This window comes from Rattus rattus, chromosome 3, assembly GCF_011064425.1.
Source record: "Rattus rattus isolate New Zealand chromosome 3, Rrattus_CSIRO_v1, whole genome shotgun sequence".
NCBI classification, from domain to species: Eukaryota; Metazoa; Chordata; class Mammalia; order Rodentia; family Muridae; genus Rattus; species Rattus rattus.
Window position 1 is genome coordinate 168,988,041 of NC_046156.1, and position 18,553 is coordinate 169,006,593.

The 18,553-nt window shown below is 46.0% G+C and overlaps 1 long non-coding RNA gene across 1 annotated transcript; it reads left to right on the top strand.

Moving 5' to 3' along the window:
• Positions 1-995: 995 nt before the first annotated feature.
• LOC116895610 lies at positions 996-17,607 on the top strand. The gene is made up of 3 exons (XR_004387294.1): positions 996-1,250; positions 16,721-17,232; positions 17,475-17,607. It is a non-coding gene; the product is annotated as an uncharacterized LOC116895610 (long non-coding RNA).
• The last annotated feature ends 946 nt before the right edge of the window (positions 17,608-18,553 follow it).

Here is an 18,553-nt window from a genome sequence, read left to right on the forward strand (position 1 = left end):
TTTTTTTTGTTTGTTTTTTGAGACAGAGGCTCATATAGCCCAGGCTGGCCTTGAACTGACTATAGAGCCAAGGATGGCTTTCAACTCCTGATCCTCCTGTCTCTGCTTCCAAATCCTGGGATTATAGGCATGACCCACTAAACTCAGTTCTATGTCTTTTTTTTTTTATTATAACAAATTTTTAAAACATCTGATTCTCTTCTGAGTTATAATTTTACACAGTGCATGTGTAACTGTTATTAGGTATGTTAGTTATACATACTAATGGGTTTCATTATGACATGGTTATTCATGTCTATAATGTATCTTTAGTATACTCCTCTATTACCCTCTCTGGTCCTCTCACATTCTGCCTGACCCCCTTTCTCATGTGGATAAAGTTTTCCTTTTGTCTCCCTCCCTCCCTTCTCCTCTGCCTCCCTTCCCTCTTTCCTTCAAGTCTCACTGTGTAGGTCCAGTTGATCCGAACCCCTAGTGCTCCTGATCCTCCTGCCCCCCACCTCCCAGGACTGGCTTTGCAGATGTGCACCACCATGATCAGCTTCCAATTGTTCATCCAATTCATCATCCAATTGTTTTCGTGTGTGTGTGTGTGTGTGTGTGTGTGTGTGTGTGTGTGTGTGTGTGTGTGTGCACGCACATTCAGTCATGCATGTGCCATGGTGTGCATGTGGGGATCAGGACAGCTCTCTGGCGTTGGTTTTCTCCTTCTACCATGGGGGCTGGGATAGACCTCAGGTGCTCAGGCTTGCTGGGCAAGCACTGTTACCCTCTGAGTCAGCTTACTGGCTTCTCATTTTGCCTTTTTTTTTTTTTTTTTTTTTTTTTTTTTTTTTTTTGGTTCTTTTTTTTGAGCTGGGGACCCGAACCCAGGGGCCTTGCGCTTCCTAGGCAAGCGCTCTACCACTGAGCTAAATCCCCAACCCCTCATTTTGCCTTTTTTAAAATAAAAATTTAGTCAATACTTGGAAGACGGGGGTGGGGTAGGAGGTGAATATTAGCAGTAGAGGCCATTCTGGTCTCCCGTGGTGTGTTTTGGGAGGTTGTGCCTGTTATGGAGGTGGGGCCTAGCTAGAAGAAATGGATTACTGTGGCAGAAGAAGGTTTGAGGTTTATAATTCAGCTCGGCTTCTTTGCTTTCTGTTCTGCTGAGCTTGGAGGAGTCCCAACCCTCTGTTCTTGCAGCCTTCACCATGGAACTACCTGCTACCACATCTTTGCTGCTTCGATGGACTGGATGCCCTGACATGGTGAGCTCAAAGCAAACCTTACTCTTTCTCTGCACTGCATCTTGGGAGACATTAATCATAGTTGCATGAAAAGCAGTTCACCTGCTTTCACCACAAACCTAAATAAATAAAAGTGTAATTTTATAATTAAAAATCAATATCCTGCCTTAGTTGAAGAACAAAGAAAAGTCAGGAGGGGAAAACCTTCCTAGTGAAGTCACAGGTCTTCCTGTATACTAGCATTTGGTGGACATTCTCTGTGGAAGAGACTGTCCACAGCAGAGCTCGTGCCTTTCGTAAGCTTCTCCAGGCATACAACAGGCTCACTGGCCTGGACCAGGGACTGGCCAACTAGGACAGGGATGATGCGATTTCCTGAAATGGTGAGGTGGTCTGCAGGAGCCACAGAAAGAGTTCAGCAGGAGGATCTCGTGCCAACACATCACGACATTTCCTTAGGGTCGTGTTAAAACTGTGAAAGCACTCAGTGTTTGTATGCTGGAGCCCACTGAGGTTCTAGCTGTGTTCAGTTTCTTACAGCCTGCGAGGTAGGGGTTGCTGATACTATTTTGGTGCTGGGAAGTGAATCTGGAGCTTCATGCACGGTACTGCTGTCGCCCCTGGGCTTTGTTGAGAAACCGAGCAGGGAAGTTAAGTGACATTGCCAGGCTCACATAATTAATGAGTTAAAGAGCTAGGAACTGAAATCAGTATCTGATCCTTTGCTAAGAAGTTTTTTTCCTTAAAGATTGTTTTATTTTATGTATATGAGTACACCGTCGCTGTCTTCAGACACACCAGAAGAGGGCATCAGATCCCATTACAGATGGTTGTGAGCCACCATGTGGTTGCTGGGATTTGAACTCAGGACCCCATGTAGAGCAGTCAGTGCTCTTAACCACTGAGCCATCTCTCCAGCCCTGCTAAGGTTTTACACAGGGTATAGAGAATGGCAAATTTTCCTTTACCTAAGTTCCCTTTGGCATCCGGATTACATGGGACAGATTTCACGGCTGCTTGAATCAGCAAGAGTGTGGAAGCTCCCTCTGCCTCTCATCCCAGAGCTCACCTTTTATATCAGTTAATTTTTAAAATTATACTTTTATGTATTTTGTATGTCAGCATGTGTGTTGGTTAGAATGCAAGTGTCTACCATAGTCTCATATGTTTGAATCTTTGTTCACCAATTAATAGAATTGTTTGGGAAGGCTTGGGAGGTATGGTCTTGTAGGAGGATGTGTGTCACCATGGGTGGGCTTTGAGGTTTCAAAAGCCCGTGCAGGACCCCGTCTCACTCTCCCTCTGTCTTTGGATAAGATGTAAGCTCCCAGCTACTGTTCCAGCACCATGCCTGTCTGCCTGCCACTGTGCTCACCACTGTAACGGTCATGGACTGACTCTGAAACTGTAAAGCAAGCCCTCAATTAGATGCTTTCTTTTCCAAGTTGCCCTGGTTATGCTCTTTTGCGACAACAATAGAAAAGTAACTAAGGCAATGCATATATGTATTGGCACATGTATGCCATAACGTGTATGTAGAAGCCAGAGGCCAACGTTCAGGATCTGTCCTCCCACCATGTGGGTCCTGGGCGTTGTCAGGTGTGGTGACAGGAGCGATTACTCACTAAGCTGTCCCACCAGCCTCAGCTGTATCCTTTGCAGCTGCCTGTACAATACACCTGTTCTATAATTAAGTGTTCATCTGAGTTCCATGAGCCACCCAAGCAAACAACTGAACTCCGGGAGGGGCTGTGGGACCTATTTTTAGTTGGTTGTTCAGAAGCACAGGTAAAACTACAACTGGGATCTGAAGTGGAACGGCGTACAGCCTTGGAACCTGTGAGATCTGGCGCTGTCTCCAGGTCAGTAGCTTCAGAACGGAATTCAATTAGGGGACAGGCAGCTGGAGCCCTCTGCTTCCTCCCTGTCTACTTGCTCACGGTCACGGAGCAACCTTGACATGGATCTGTGTAACCACTGTGTAACACATGGAACTGTGTATGAGAGCAGAGCTACGCAGGCTAGCCTGCATCCACCCACTTATTTACTTCATGTGGATGTGTGCCTGTGTGTGTACTGGGTGCATGTTTGTGTGCCATGTGCATGCAGTTGCCCACAGAGACCAGGAGAGGGTGTCAGGTCCACTGGAACTGGAGTTAAAGGTGGTTGGGAGCTGCCTAATGTGTGTGCTGAGAGCAAAACTTGGGTCCTCTGAAAAAGTAGCAAATGCTTTTAGCCACTGACCACGAGCCATCTTTTTACCCTTTTTTCTTTTTTTGTACTAGATGAACTGCACGTTTTATAACTGGAGGTAGGGTTGGGATGTAGTTCAGTTGATAGCTCAGCATGTATGAATCCTGGGTTTGATTATCAGCACCATATAAAGCAGGCAGAGTGGTGTAGTCCCACCATCTTGGTAAGGCCAGCACCTGGGAGTGGAGGCAGGAGGATCAGAAGTTCAAAGTCATCCTTGGCTTCATAGAGAGTTAGAGGTCACCCTGGGACACAGGAGACCCTGTCTCTGAGGAAGAAAAACAGAGGAGAGAGAAACAAAAGAGAGGATGAGGTGGAGGGAGGTAGAGATTTAGCGAGGCAGTGGCGCAAGCTTGTACCCCGCACTCGGGAGGCCGGAGGCTGAGATACAGGGTCACATGCTGGAGGCTGAGATACAGGGTCACATGCTGGAGGCTGAGATACAGGGTCACATGCTGGAGGCTGAGATACAGGGTCACATGCTGGAGGCTGAGATACAGGGTCACATGCTGGAGGCTGAGATACAGGGTCACATGCTGGAGGTTGCACTGGGCTTGCAGAGAGAGACCTGCATACACATGAAGTCTAATACACTCAGTACAATTAGATTCCTGGTGATGATTTCTGCCTTAGCAACAGTGAAAGGGTTATTTTAGAGCTTAAATCCTCACTGAAAAGATGGCTGAAAATTTCAGATGCTATGAAATATTCGTCCTCATTTTCCTCTTCCCACTCAACATAATTGGCACCATTGGCCACAGAGTGTGTGGGAAATCATGCACAGCACTAAGTAAATTGTCAGCTTCCTCTGGCCTGCTGGCTGCGGCCCAGCCAGGGTTTGGCTGCTTCTTTTGGATTCAGAGCTACAGCCTCAGCTGAGCCTCTTCCTGCTGCAGACACGAGCCAGGGGCACCCAGGCCTGCACACGAGTTAGAAGGCCACCCAGACCCTTGAGGCCTCTACCTCCATGAACAGAGGTATGAACAGAGGTGCAGAGAACATAATTCATTATGCTCTTTATAAAGAGTGAAAACCTGAGAGGCTTTGCCAGAGCCTGACAAATACAGAGGTGGATGCTCACAGCCAACCACTGGACTAAGCACAGGGTCCCCAATGGAGGAGAGAGAGAAAGGACTGAAGGAGCTGAAGGGGTTTGCAACCCCACAGGAAGAACAAGTATATCAACCAACCAGAACCCTCAGAGCTCCCAGGGACTAAACCACCAACCACAGAATACACATGGAGGGACCCATGGCTCCAGGTGCATATGTAGCAGAGAATGGCCTTCTCTAGCAGCAATGGGAGGAGAGGCCCTTGGTCCTGTGAAGACTCAATGCCCCAGTGTAGGAGAATGCCAGGGCAGGGAGGAGAGAGTGGGGGTTGGGTGGGGAGTGGTTGAGTGGGGAAGCAGGGGTAGGGGATGGGATAGGGGGTTTCCAGAGGGGAAACCGGGAAAGAGGAAAACATTTGAAATGTAAATAAATAAAATGTCCAAAAAAAAAAAAAAAAAAGAAGAAGAAGAAGAAGAAGAACGAGAAGAGAATCCTGGTCTGGCGCTCCATGCACTTAGGAGGCTGGGCCAGGGAGATTGGGCTGAGTTGAAGGCTACTTTGAGACGCTATCTCAAAAAACTGGACAACAACAACCACAACAAGAGCAGCAGCAGCAACAGTAACACAACAGCAACAACAGAAGCAAAGGACAGGAGTTCAGAGTGTCCTAGGCCAAATAGTCTTTCTGCCGATTTAAGCATTGTGTAGTAGATGTATGTATCTTAGATTGTGACTCATATGTGTGTGTGTGTGTGTGTGTGTGTGTGTGTGTGTGTGTGTGTGATCTCTGTGTGTATTAAACCACAGGGTAGATTGGAATTACATTTATTAGCATGTATGTGCATGTGTATGTGCGAGTGTGTATGTGTGGGTGTGGTATGGGTGTGTGTGTGTTCCTGCATGTGCACTCATGAGAGGACAGCTTGAGCAAAATGGGTTTTCTCCTTCCACTGTGTGGGTCTTGGGGATGGAACTTGGATTCTCAAAGGTATCTTCTTTCTATCTGCATTGTAAAGAATCCCATGTCTTCCAATCATTTAGCCTGTTTTAAAAAATTGTCCTTAAGTGCTGGAGAGATGGCTCAGTGGTTAGGAGCACTGACTGCCTTTCCAGAGGTGCTGAGTTCAAGTCCCAGCAACCACATGGTGGCTCACAACATCTGTAATGGGATCTGATGTCATCTTCCGGTGTGTCTGAAGACAGCTACAGTGTACTTCTACATAATAAATAAATCTTTTAAAATTGTACTTAAAATGATGTCTTTGTTTTGTGCATCCTTCCCCTTCCTCCTTACAGAGGCTGCGTGATGCCTCAGGTGGTGTCCCTTTGCCTTCTTTGAAGGTTTATATGTGCTTTGCCAGGGGGTGGCCCTGTTAAGGGGGCTTGTTGGAGTAGGTGTGGCCTTATTGGGGGAAGTGCGTCACTGTTAGGGTGGGCTTTAAGACCCTCATTCTAAAAAAAAAAAAAAAAAAACAAGACCCTCATTCTAGAAGCCAGTCTTCTCCTGTTTGCCTTTAGAACAAGATGTTGAACTCTCAGCTCCTCCTGCGCCATGCTGACGCTGTCATGCTACCATGTTGATGATGATGGACTAAACCCCTGAGCCTGTAAGCCAGCCCCGATTAAATGTCATCCTTACAAGAGTTGCCTTGGTCATGGTGTTCACAGCAGTAAAACCCTAACTAAGACAATCCCCTAGGGACAAGAGTTCTATATTGTAATAACAGGAATGACAACAATTATTATATTTTTATTATTAATAATTTATTACTACTAATTATAATTATAAGTCAGTCATCTGAAGAGTAGGCCATAGCAGAGTGGCCCCACTGTGGTCTCACAGGGTTTACTTGGCGAAAGGCATTTGAGTGAAGCAGCAGCCAAGGCACCTGGCCTCTGACTGCAGAGGTGGGGGCGGTGTTCCGGGGAAGATGGGATTAGTCACAGGATGCAGATGTACCCCTGTGCAACCGGAGCCTTGGTGCAGGTCTGTTGGGGAGTGACTGTTGAAATGTCATGGGAACATCATGATAAATACTGGGATGAGTCGTAGGAGGGGGCTGGAACTGTCAGATTTCATCATAATGAGCCCGTGGACAAAGCCACCAACATTCAGGGGCTCCCGACATTAATAGCACATGTGTCCCACCTGTAAGTGCTCAAATCTGTTGTCATGGCGCTGTTCCGGGCTGTGGGTCCAGTTCAAGGCTGCCACACAGATCTCCCATGTCAAGGCTGTCAGCCAAGCCATACAAACACCTCAAAAACACCCGCATCTATTCCCATTCAACTGACAAACATTGCGCAGCCACGCCCAGTGTCAATGGATCATGAATGTCTCTGCCTGCCCCAGAGAGATCCTGAAGCATCCCATGGCAACGGCCGTGATACTTGATTCAATTGCGAGGAGGGACTAAGCAAAGCAGAGCAGTAATCCAATGCGCCTCATGACTGTTCAGAGGCACAAGTGAGTTGCCATGGAGACGTCCTGATTGAGGAAGAGCGGCTGAACTGCGAGGGCTGGGAGCTCAAGATATTCCTTTATTACTGTCGCTTTGATACACACTCTTGATTTTTACCCTCCAGCCTAAACTTTGAACCTCCTTGATTTTTACCTCCAGGCTGATTTTAAGTCTCAGGAAATTACAGAAAGCAGGGTGGAGGGTCTGAGCACATAGAGCCTGGAGCCAGGAGCTTTAACCTAACCAGAGAGCTACACACTGATGTGGGGAAATCACACGACCGGGCTCGGCTTGAGAAGAGAAAGCATATTCACACTTCAGGTTTTCATAAAGCTACAGACAAAGACATTTCCTTGTTCTGGTCTGGATGTGGATTTCAGTGTGTCCCCCAAGATTCCCCCTGTGTGTGGAAGCTGGCCCCAAAGCAGCAGCGTCAAAGACAGTAGGATCTTTCTGAGCATGGTAGGCAGTCACTGCCCGTCAAAAACCGGTGCCATTTTTCTAGGACCTAGTTTTATTGAGAAAGGATTGCTATGAAAGAAAAAGCCCGGCCCTGCACCCACGTCTCTGTGTTCTCATCTTATCACGCAGACACCCACCACGATGTGCGTCCAGAGGCGCCCTTACAAAGCCAGCGCTATGCTGTTGGCTGGTCAGCCTTCCAGACTCAGAGTTAAATAAACCCCTCCTTCTGCAGCCCCCAGCTGAAGGTGTTTTTTGTTAAAGAAAACTGAGGAGCACACTTTTCTTCATTTGCAAGCTTGGCTCTTGTTTCTGTAGTGATTTATTTTCATATGTAAGAAACATTTCAATACTTTCCCTGATACTGTAGGGGAAATCAACACTGGACATAATTGATGTTTCTAGCTATTAAGAATGTGTTCCTTCAACTGAAGGGGATGGCAACCCCATAGGAAGACCAACTAAGCCACTGACCAAAGAGCATACGCAGGCTGGTCCAAGACACCCAGCACATATACAGCAGAGGACTGCCTTGTCTGGCCTCAGTTGGAAAGGATGCACCTAATCCTGTAGAAACTTGAGGGCCCAGGGAACAGGGATGCCCAGGGGTGGTGGGGAGCACCCTTTCAGAGGCAAAGCGGAGGGGGAATGGGGTGAAGAACTGAGGGAAGGGGGACCAGGAGGGGGGCAACATTTGGAATGTAATAAATAAAAAAATTGAAAGAGAATGTGCTCCTTCAAGTATCAAAATTGTTTATTTTAACCATTTAAAAAATTTAAAAAACAAAACCAAAAAATGAAGGAGTTTTGTTTTGATGATCCCACTCCTGATAGCCCTGTACAACAGAGGACAGCTGTCAGGGTTCTGTTAGGCCCATGAAAGGTCAAGAAAATGGAATCTTGGGGCTAGAGAGATGGCTCAGCACCCAGAGACTGCCCCACCAGGGGATTCAGCCCATATACAGACACCAAACCCAGTCACTATTGCTGATGACAAGAGGTGCTCGCTGACAGGAGCCTGACAGAGCTGTCACCTGAGAGGCTCTGCCAGAGCCTGACAAATACAGAGTGGATGCTCACAGCCAACCATTGGATTGAGAATGAGGTCCCCAATGGAGGAGTTAGAGAAAGGACTGAAAGAACTGAAGGGGTTTGCAACCCATAGGAAGAACAACAATATCAACTAACCAGACCTATCAGAGCGCCCAGGGACTAAAACACCAACCAAAGAGCACACATGGAGGGACCCATGGCTCCAGCAGCATATGTAGCAGAGGATGGCATTGTCTGGCATCAATGGGAGGAGAGGTCCTTGGTCCTGTGAAGGCTAGATGCCCCAGTGTAGTGGAAGGCCAGGGCTGGGAGAGGGGAGGGAATTGGTGGGTGGGGGAGCACCCTCATAGAAGCAGGGGGAGGGGGATGGGATAGGGAGTTTGTGGAGGGGAACCAGGAAAGGGGATAACATTTGAAATGTAAATAAAGAAAATATCCATTAAAAAATAAAGGCCCTTTATATCATCATCATCAACAACAAGAACAAGAACAAGAACAACAAGAACAATAAGAACAAGAACAAGAACAACAAAAACAACAAGAACAAGAACAAGAACAAGAACAAGAACAAGAACAAGAACAAGAACAACAACAACAACAACAACAACAACAACAACAGAAAGCATTTCTGCTCTTCCAGAGGATCCAGGTCCAACACCCCCATGGTCACTAGCAACCATACAACCTGGGGGGTGAGAATGAGCCTAGTGCCCTCTTCTGGCCTTTGTGGGAACTGCATACAGTTCGGTTGGGATTAGAATATTGTCTCCTGAAGAGTTAATCCAGTTGGACCAGTCACTCATCCATCCAGGAGACCACTGTTTAAGAAAGCTGGTTCACCTAAGGCCATGGTAAGGAGATGGGTAGAGTAACCATCCCTTTAATGAGATAGTAAACTTACTAGTAATCCTACTCTCCAGTCATTTAAGACAAGAGCTTGCCCACTCGCTGAGCTGCTCAGAAACTTTCCCTTTTTCTACCATCTCTTCTCTTTTCTCCCAGATACTAAGCAAAACCTGGGTTTGCTCTTCTGGATATTCTGGCTTTTCCACTCTTTTTTCCTTCTGAAACTTCTCTCTTTCTGCCACGTAGCTGCTTGTCTGCCAAGTAGCTGCTTGCTGGCTCCATTACTGAACCTGTCTATTTTCTTAAAGGCATGGCTTTCTTTTTCTCCTTTTTTCCACCTTCTTCCTTCTGGGAACTGCTGAGATTTACAAGTTGCCTGGCTTGTTTTTCTCTTAAATCATTAGAACTGTCCTCATTCCAAGTCTGTTTCTAAATTCATTATTAATAGATTTATTATTATTAGTTTATTATTAGATTAGACTGGTTTGAATAAGCATGGCCTTCACAGACTCATGTGTGTGAATGGTCGGCTCATAGGGAGTGGCCTATTAGGAGGTGTGGCCTTGTTGGAATGGGTGTGGCCTTGTTGGAGGAAAGTGTGTCACTGTGGGGGTGGTCTTTGAGGTCTCCTATGCTCAAGCTATGCCCAGTGTGTCTCATAGTCTCCTTCTGCTGCTTGCAGACCAAGGTATAGTAGAACTTTCAGTGCCTTCTCTGACTTGTCTGCCTGCACGCTGCCTTGTCTCTCCCTCCATGACAACAACTGACTAAACTGTAAGCCAGCCCCAATCAAATGTTTTCCTTTATAAGAGTTACTGTGGTCATGGTGCTTCATCACAGGTATAAAACCCCAATTAAGACAAACTAAGAACCCAAAGAGGGAATGCCAATTTCCCTGGTAATATCCTGTGTGGCCTTGAACTTTCGATCTTCCAGCCATCAGCCTTCCTACTGACTGGGATTATGGGCCTGGCTCTGGGCTAGATTTTGAAGAAAGTCATGATAGAGTTTTATTGCTTTAGAAAGGAGGACAAGTCTGGATGAAATTAACCTGGGGGAAAGGAGCCAGACACAAGGGACAAATATATGCACCCAGTCACGTGAAGTATGGAAAATAGTCAAGCGCCATCTTGGCAGGAAGGTGGGCTGGTGTTGGCAGAAGCTGGGGTTCAGGAGGAGGAGAGTGATTGTTAGCAGATTGGGGCATTATCCTGGAAGACTCTAGAGATGGCGGTGGTCATTGCAGTGAGATTATGCAAAAGCCCAAGGGTCTTTCTGGATGACACAGTGAGGGTTTTTGTTTGTTTGTTTGTTTTAAAGGCTATTATTATGTATACAGCATTCTGCCTGCACGTATACCTTCAGACCAGAAGAGAGCACCAGATCCCATTACAGATGGTTGTGAGTCACCACGTGGTTGATGGGATTGAACTCAGGGCCTCTGGAAGAGCGGTCAGTGCCCTTAACCTCTGAGCCACCTCTCCAGCCCCCAAAGTATTTTTTAAGTTAGTGTTTGGATTGGTAAACTGAGGAAGGCAGGCGGCCTTCTCAAGAGTGAGGGGCATTATTCACTTTTCCCACCCCTGAATGCCTAAGGAGAACAAAGATGCAGGGGAGGGGCTGTGCTTGCTCTACTTGAGAAGCCATCTTCTCCCCGCTGCACATCTCAGTTCATTGTTCCTCAGGCTCTCTGACCTCTGGACTCAGAGCAGCTTCTCCCGTTCTCCCTCTGATGACTGAGAAAAGACAGACAGGCAGACAGACAGAAAATTAAGGGGAATGGAGGAAGGAGCCCTTTGCTGCAAAATCTCGTTCAAGTTTCTCTCCAGCCGAGAGTCAGGAATTCCATCACAATGAACAAAACTTGCTGTGATAGCCTACACGGAGACAACATCCGCTTTAGAGCTATTTCAAACACAGCAATCGGCACGGTGAAGGCCTACGTGTATATGATCTTTGAGTGTAATTTTGCTCTTTTCTCAGACATAAACCTGCAATCTTCTGGAAACTCCACAAGGAGACTAAAAACTTTGATTATGGGGGAAAATATTTTGAGTCCATTGTAAAGTCTTCGTGGTCTATGGTTTTACCTTGTCAGCTGTAATCATATACAGTGCACCTCAGGGACCTGCCGTGATCTCATGTGTGTCCCTTAGTACCTCTTCAAGATGTGGCTATCGGAGGACCCTAAGCCATGACTGACTTTCTGGAGAAGCCCACACCCACACTGGGTGCAGGGTGTTGTTTTCCTAAGTGGGTTTCTTTCTGACGACTTGCCCTGAAATTCTCTCCTGCAAGACTCTGGCTTCCTTGAATTGAAGTCTCAGAACAGAACTCTCCATGATGTTACCATGCAACCTTGTCTCCATCACCGCCCTGATGTCCCAACTGCTGCCTCACAATGTTTCTAAGCACACAATGTGTAGTAATATAGAAAATTTGTGGTTACCAGAGACCAAGACTGTGGCAAACAAGAGAGGAAGATAGGCAGAAAAAGCTCTTGTCTCCAGTCCAGTTAGGGAGTGGCTCACTCAGCCAGTGTAGTGGTTCAAGCTGGCACCCCTGCCGCTTAGATTAAAGGCCAGCATAGCTACACCGTGAAATCCGATTCAAAAAAGAAAAAGCAGGCGAGCAAGGTCGTCATTCCATGCCCACTACCTGGAAATCATAACTTCATTAAGAGGTGAGAGAGAGTCATACATTAATAGACATAGAAGAAAATGGTCTCCTCTTTGAGGGGTTAGCATTTGAGACACTCTTGTTTCTTGAAGTCACTGTATTTTATTTTTGGTTCATTTCTGATCCACCCAACCAGTATTAAATTTTGTTATGTTTGACAGCATATTGTAGCCTAGGCTGGCCTGGAACTCATGGAAACCCTGACTCTTGAGTGCTGAGATGAACGTGTCACTCTCATTCCTGGCTCCAGCTTTCTCCTTTTTCATAGTTTATCATTCATTTACTTGGTATGTGTGGTGCATGTGACCCATGGTGTGTGCCCACAGAGGCCACAGGGGATCAGGTTTTTCTCTCTGTCATCCTCTGTCTTGTTTCCCAAGACAGAGTCCCTTACTGAACTGGCCACCCAGCCAGCTGTCCAGACTCTAACTCCTAGGGGTGAAGTTGTAGACAGCACAGCCAGGCCTGGCTTTAAAAGAAAGTGTGGGTGCTGGGGATTCAATCTCAGATCTCTCTTTCTCTCTCTCTCTCTCTCTCTCTCTCTCTCTCTCTCTCTCTCTCTCTCTCTGTGTGTGTGTGCTCACATGTGTGTGCCTGTGTGTGTTGTACATACATGCACATGTGTGGGTAGATGTACCTGTGTATTCATGGAGGCCAGAATGATACAGGGCCTCTTTTTATCTCTCTGCCTTATTCCTTTGAGGCGGGGCCTCTCACTGAAGCAAGAGCTCTTGCTTTTTGGCTAGGTCTGTAGCCAGCAAACTCTAGCCACCACTCCTCCCCTCATCTGCCTCAGTCCAGAGGTTACAGGTATTTGTGGAACCATATCTGTGTGCTGGCATCGGTACTATGGTCCTCATGATTACAGAGCAAACACTTTAAGCCACTGGACCATCTCTTCAAACTTCTAAATCTCACTTTCTCCAGTGTTACTGGCTACTTAGTGCTCTGTCCTATCATATAGACTCTTATGTTTTCTTTGGGTTTGTTTCTCTTTTCTTTTCTCCTTCTTTCCTAACTTCCTTCTTTCTCTCTCTCCTTTTCTTTTCCCTTCCTTCCTTCCTTCCTTCCTTCCTTCCTTCCTTCTTTCCTTCCTTCCTTCCTTCCTTCTGAGATGCTGTCTGACATAGCCCAAGCAAACCTCAAACCTGCTACGTAGCAGAGAAAGTCCTTGATCCTGTCCCCTGCTGCAAAGTTCTGGGATTACAGGCGTGCACACCACGCCTGCCTCAAGGACATTTTCCATCCTGTGCTCAGGTCTTTGCAGGGCTGAGGCGCAGCAGAGACACCCAGGAAAAGCCTGTTCACTGCCAGCATTCATTAGATATTGCTCCTGCTTCCTGGAAACCTGCCTTCCCTTGGTCCTCACTGTTGCTCCTGGTGGAGACGCGCTCAGACGACTGAGCTAATGCTGGGCCTCCACCATCTGCTCACCCTCCAGTCCTGGGCTTGCTTCAGTGACTCACGTTTTCTTTGACCTGTGTTTGATTTTCAGGTCTTGAATGACTTTCTTCTGTCTTCCTGGAACAGTTGGGTCTCCCTGGAATGCCATCTCCTCCAGGAAGCTTTGAGTTTAGCCTGCAAATTAATCGAGTCTTTCTTGTCTTTTCTGTACTGCTCACCGAATACTTTTTACTACCACACACTTTCCCCCTTCAGAACTAGACTTTTTTTTTTTTTCTTTTCAACACTGGAGATAAAATCCAGGACTTTATACATGCTATGCAAACACTTTACCACCAAGCCACATTCCAGCTAACATTTGTTTTTATAACAAAATCCTCTATTTTGTCCGAGAGATCAAGACATAAAATGAGGGAGTTCTGAGTTTTCTGAAAGAATTTTCAAATAAACAACATTATCAATAAATGAACCTTCTGTGGGTAGGTGTTGAATTAGTCTATTTTCTGTTGCTGTATCAAAGTACTAGAGACTAGATACTTTATAAAGAAAAAAAAAGGACTTATTTACCCATAACTCTGGAGCTTTAAGCGAGTACTGCTGACATTTGTTTGGTTCTGGTGAGATCCTCCTGGTAGATGTCATCACAGCTGCATTAATGTATGGAGAAGAAATCACAGGGAGCCAGAGCCACAGAGGTGGTGTGGCAGTGGGGATCAGGGGCCAGTCCTGTTCTGCTCATAAACAATTCATTATGAGAGAGCTACCTAAGATACCAAGAGAACAGATTAAGCCTTTCCGAAGTCGATGCCCCAAATGACTCAGTTTCTTTCCGATAGGCTCCACCCCTTAACGGGAGCTCCACCCCCTCTACCATCTCTCAGCGTCGGCAAACGGACATCACACCTCCACTACACGAAACTGAGGCACGACCATAGAAGGAACACATTTGAACCGGGGTCAAGCCGTAGTGTAGGCTACCTATTGAGAATGCTTGACAGGGGCCGGCAAGGTGGCTCAGTGGGGCCACCTGCCTGCCGCCGCCTCTGACTACCTGAGTTCAGTTTCCCAGGATCACATGGTGAAAGGAGAGAACTGACTTTTGGAAATTATTCTCTGAATTCCTGGAGTGAGCCGCATTGTGTGTGTGTGTGTGTGTGTGTGTGTGTGTGTGTGTGTGTGTGTGTACATTAAGTAAATAAATTATTGTGGTGTAAATAGATGTAAGAATGAGAATTTAAAAATAGAAAATCCTTGCCTAGGCTGGGGTACAATTCAGTTGGTTGAGGGCAAGCACTAGGCTGAGTAAAATTGTGAATGACAGGGCATGCTTAGAATTATAGGATTCAGGAGATGAAGGCAAGAGACTCTATCAGAAGTTCAAGGTTATCTCTGACTACATAATGTGTCTGATGCAAGGATAATATGTTATATAAACTCGTCTGAAAAACAGTATTGGGAAAATAATTGATAGATCTTGGCCTTGTTGTATTGTGATTTTTCTCATTCGTGTGGTTTACCTTTAATGTTTTCTCTTCCCCGCTCCCCCTCTATATGAAGGGGGCACAGGGTCTCTGTCTTTTTGGTAAAAGAGTTTAGAAATGCATGCAAGCCAGGTGTGGTACTTTTAATGCTAGCACTCAGGAGGCAGAGGCAGGGGGATGTCTATAAATCTGAGACCAGCTTGGGCTACATAGAGAGCTCCAAGATACTTAGGAGTATATAGAGAGAGACCTTGTCTCAGAAAACCAACGGTCCAACAAATGGACGCAGAAAGGTACTAGACGACAATTTAGTGGGGTTAGAAGAGAGAGCAGGTCAGACAAATTGGAGATTTAAGTAGTTGAAGGAAGGAGGCAAATGGAAAAAGGAAAAATTAAGCGTTCATTCAAACCAGAGGCTCTCGACCTTCCTGAGGCTGCGGCCTTTAATCCAGTTCCTCAGTTCCTCATGTTGTGGTGACCCACAACTGTAAAATGAATTTTGTTACTACTTCATAACTGTAATTTTACTACTGCTATGAATCATAATGTGAATATCTGCGTTTTCCAATGGTATTAGGTAACCCCAGTGAAAGTGTTGTTCACCTTAAAGGGGTGGAAACCTACATTGAGAACCACTGGATTAATAGAATACAAACAAACGGATACACTTCAGAGGAAAGGGGACTACAACAGAAGGAAAGGAACTCTCACACTCTCTGAGTGAAGGTAACGGATATGTAGGAGGCAGTTAGAGTGCTCAGGAATCCAGTCCCTACATCTCTGTAGGAAAATCTAACTGATTTTCCTCTGACCACTACCCAGTGCACTAACATGTGTGTATGTGCACATACACATAAAGTAATAAATAAAATATAAAAGTAGTAAATATCTTGAGACAGCTATGAGTAGCTTAGAGGTTTTTCCCCCCCCCCACAGCACTTGGATAATTTCTCCTTTTACATTTTTTAATCTCCATATCTACCAGGTTATTAGTAACCAGAGAGCAGGTCATTTGTTTTAGAGGAAGCAGATATGTTGCTATTTTTGTACTAACATTATTTCTACCCCAATTCCTCCTATGCTCCACCCCACTCCCTTTCAAATCCGTGACCTCTTCTTTAATTATTCATACGCGCGCGCGCACATGTGCACGCTCGTGCGTGCACACACACACACACACACACACACACAAACACGTAGGTGCATAAATGCAAATGCCACCTGGTGGATTCATTGAGTGTTGCCTGTGTGTATGCACATTTAGGGTTGACCACTTGGGATTGGGTAATCTGTCACCGAGGCTTGTCCCTGGAGGTGACCATCCATTGCCTGTAAGAACTGTGGCATCTTACCTTTAAAGTTGTCTCAATACGGTCTGAGGAGGCTGTTCCTGCAAAGCTGTTCCAGGGAAAAGTTCCGTGTGGATGTTGACTAGAAGAGACATGAAATACAAAACTAGAAAAACCTTCCGATTCTCCTATTGTAAACTGTAGTTTACCTCCCGACCACCAGGGGGTGCATGGATTTTGGTCAAAGACGGCTGTGCTGGAGTCAGGTTGAGAGAATGTTTTCCAGGTGTGTGAGGCTGGAAGATGTGGTTGTGCAGTCTCTTTTTATGGGCCATAGGAATTAACCCTTTGATTGGCCGAGTGGGATGTGTCCTGTCTGATTTTGGATGCTGCCATGGCCACTGTTATAAAGACAGGATATTAAACAGATGTGCTTATTCTTGGTTATTGATGTTTTCGTTTGACTCTTTTGAGCAGGTTTCTGATGCTTTCTTTTGCATTTACTTTCAGGCCCCATCACTGGTCCAATGCAAAGCCTGCAAAAACCGAGTGTGAGAGGGATTCACAAGTCATTCTCCACTTTGCCATTAAAGATGTCCTCACAGAGAAGGACAGATCCGTTTGCGCACAGAAAGAGAACCACAAATGGCACCGAAATTCCTAGAAGCAAGGCTCGTCTTGCATTTGTTGCTTTTGTTTGTTTTGTTTTAAAGTTGAGAGCAGATGGCCTGGCTACATCAGTAACAAATGAAGTCAGAGCTGACTGGGAAAAAGAGCTGAGGAAGCCAAGAGGGAAAGGAGGCTGAGCTAATAACCCCCACCCTACATCTCTCTGGGGCACGATTTCTGCAAATATAGTCTCCCTCCAGCCTGCACTGAGCCACCTGGAGAAGAGCATGTAAAAATAGAGCTTTCTGGACTGCATCCCAGTGTGAACATCTGGACTTCCAATCTTGCTCCGCTTGCATTTTGAACGGAGTCCTCACATGTCTTATGGATAAACATGACCTGTGGAATAAGAGGTAAACCTCCTGGGGTGCGTGAGAGCGGAGATGTGATTCAGGGTGATACTTTTGCATAGGGCTTCAAAGAACACATCTCAGGGAAGCTACCCTGTGAAAGCTAAGTGACCAGAATCCCAACCTGAGGGGCTTAGGAGGAGGCGAGATGCTGGAAGCGAGAGTGTGAACAGCATAAGGAGCCTTTAGAAGGGTAACTGGTGCCTCTGTGAGGGACTCTGAGTGGTCTCTGCTCTGTGCCACAGAGAAGCTTCCAGAAACCCAGGGATGCTGGTTGTATCTGCAAGCACCTGTGGAAACCACCCTTGCTCCAGAATATCTTTCAGATCGCAGGCAAGCATTTTCCCTAATTTCCCCTTCTGGTTGTTCCCCACCTACAGCTTCCCTTGTGTCAGATTTTGTTTTGTTTTTTAATTTTCTTTCAAATGCAAATGCCCTGGTGGGGGGGAAATGAAGCTTTTATTGAGAATTACAGGACTTTGTTTATTATTTCTTTTTTTTTTTTCTTTTTTCTTTTTTTGGAGCTGGGGACTGAACCCAGGGCCTTGCGCTTGCTAGGCGAGCGCTCTACCACTGAGATAAATCCCCAACCCCTATTATTTCTTTTGATAAAGTTTTGATTTCTCTCACTCTAAGAAATATTTTCATAAGTTGAGAGGAAGAGGTCATTTTTGAGTTTCTTTTCTTTCGCTCTTTTGTTTTCTGATAGGGGCTCACTGCTTATCCTTGGCTGGCTGACCCGAACCTGCTGAGGAAGCCTGGTTAGCTTTGAACTCACCTACTTCTGACTCCCAAGTGCTGGGATTCCCGGAGAGCACCAGCACAGCTGGCAGGAAGAGGTGATTTTAGAACTTTTAAAGCTGGAGCAGATGAGAGAAGGAGACTAGAACATTAACTCCTGGGATACTTGAAGGAGTGCAAAGTTGAAGAGCTAATTCTGGTCTCAGGAGACTTTAAACACCTGACATGACACTGGCCTGCAGAAATAAGAAGTAGTGAATTCTAGAAAAGGAATGAGTCTTAATTTTCAGACTCCAGAACAGAAGACAGGGAGCGTTGTTCCTGAATGGATCCTGATTTCTCTTTTGTGTCTCTGGCCAGCTAGACTACATTGTGGGACAATAGACCCTACCCCAACTCAGTGGCTTAACACAAAGGAGCTGGCGTTATCACCGAATATAAGGTTTGCTGGGCAACTGAAGGAATGTCCAGATTCTTGTGTCCTAGGCCAAGGAACCAGGAAGGAGCTTGTAGATAGTAATAGCAGGAGAGAGAGAGTTCGTAAGAACGAACACACTTGGCCAGACATGGTGGTACAGGACCC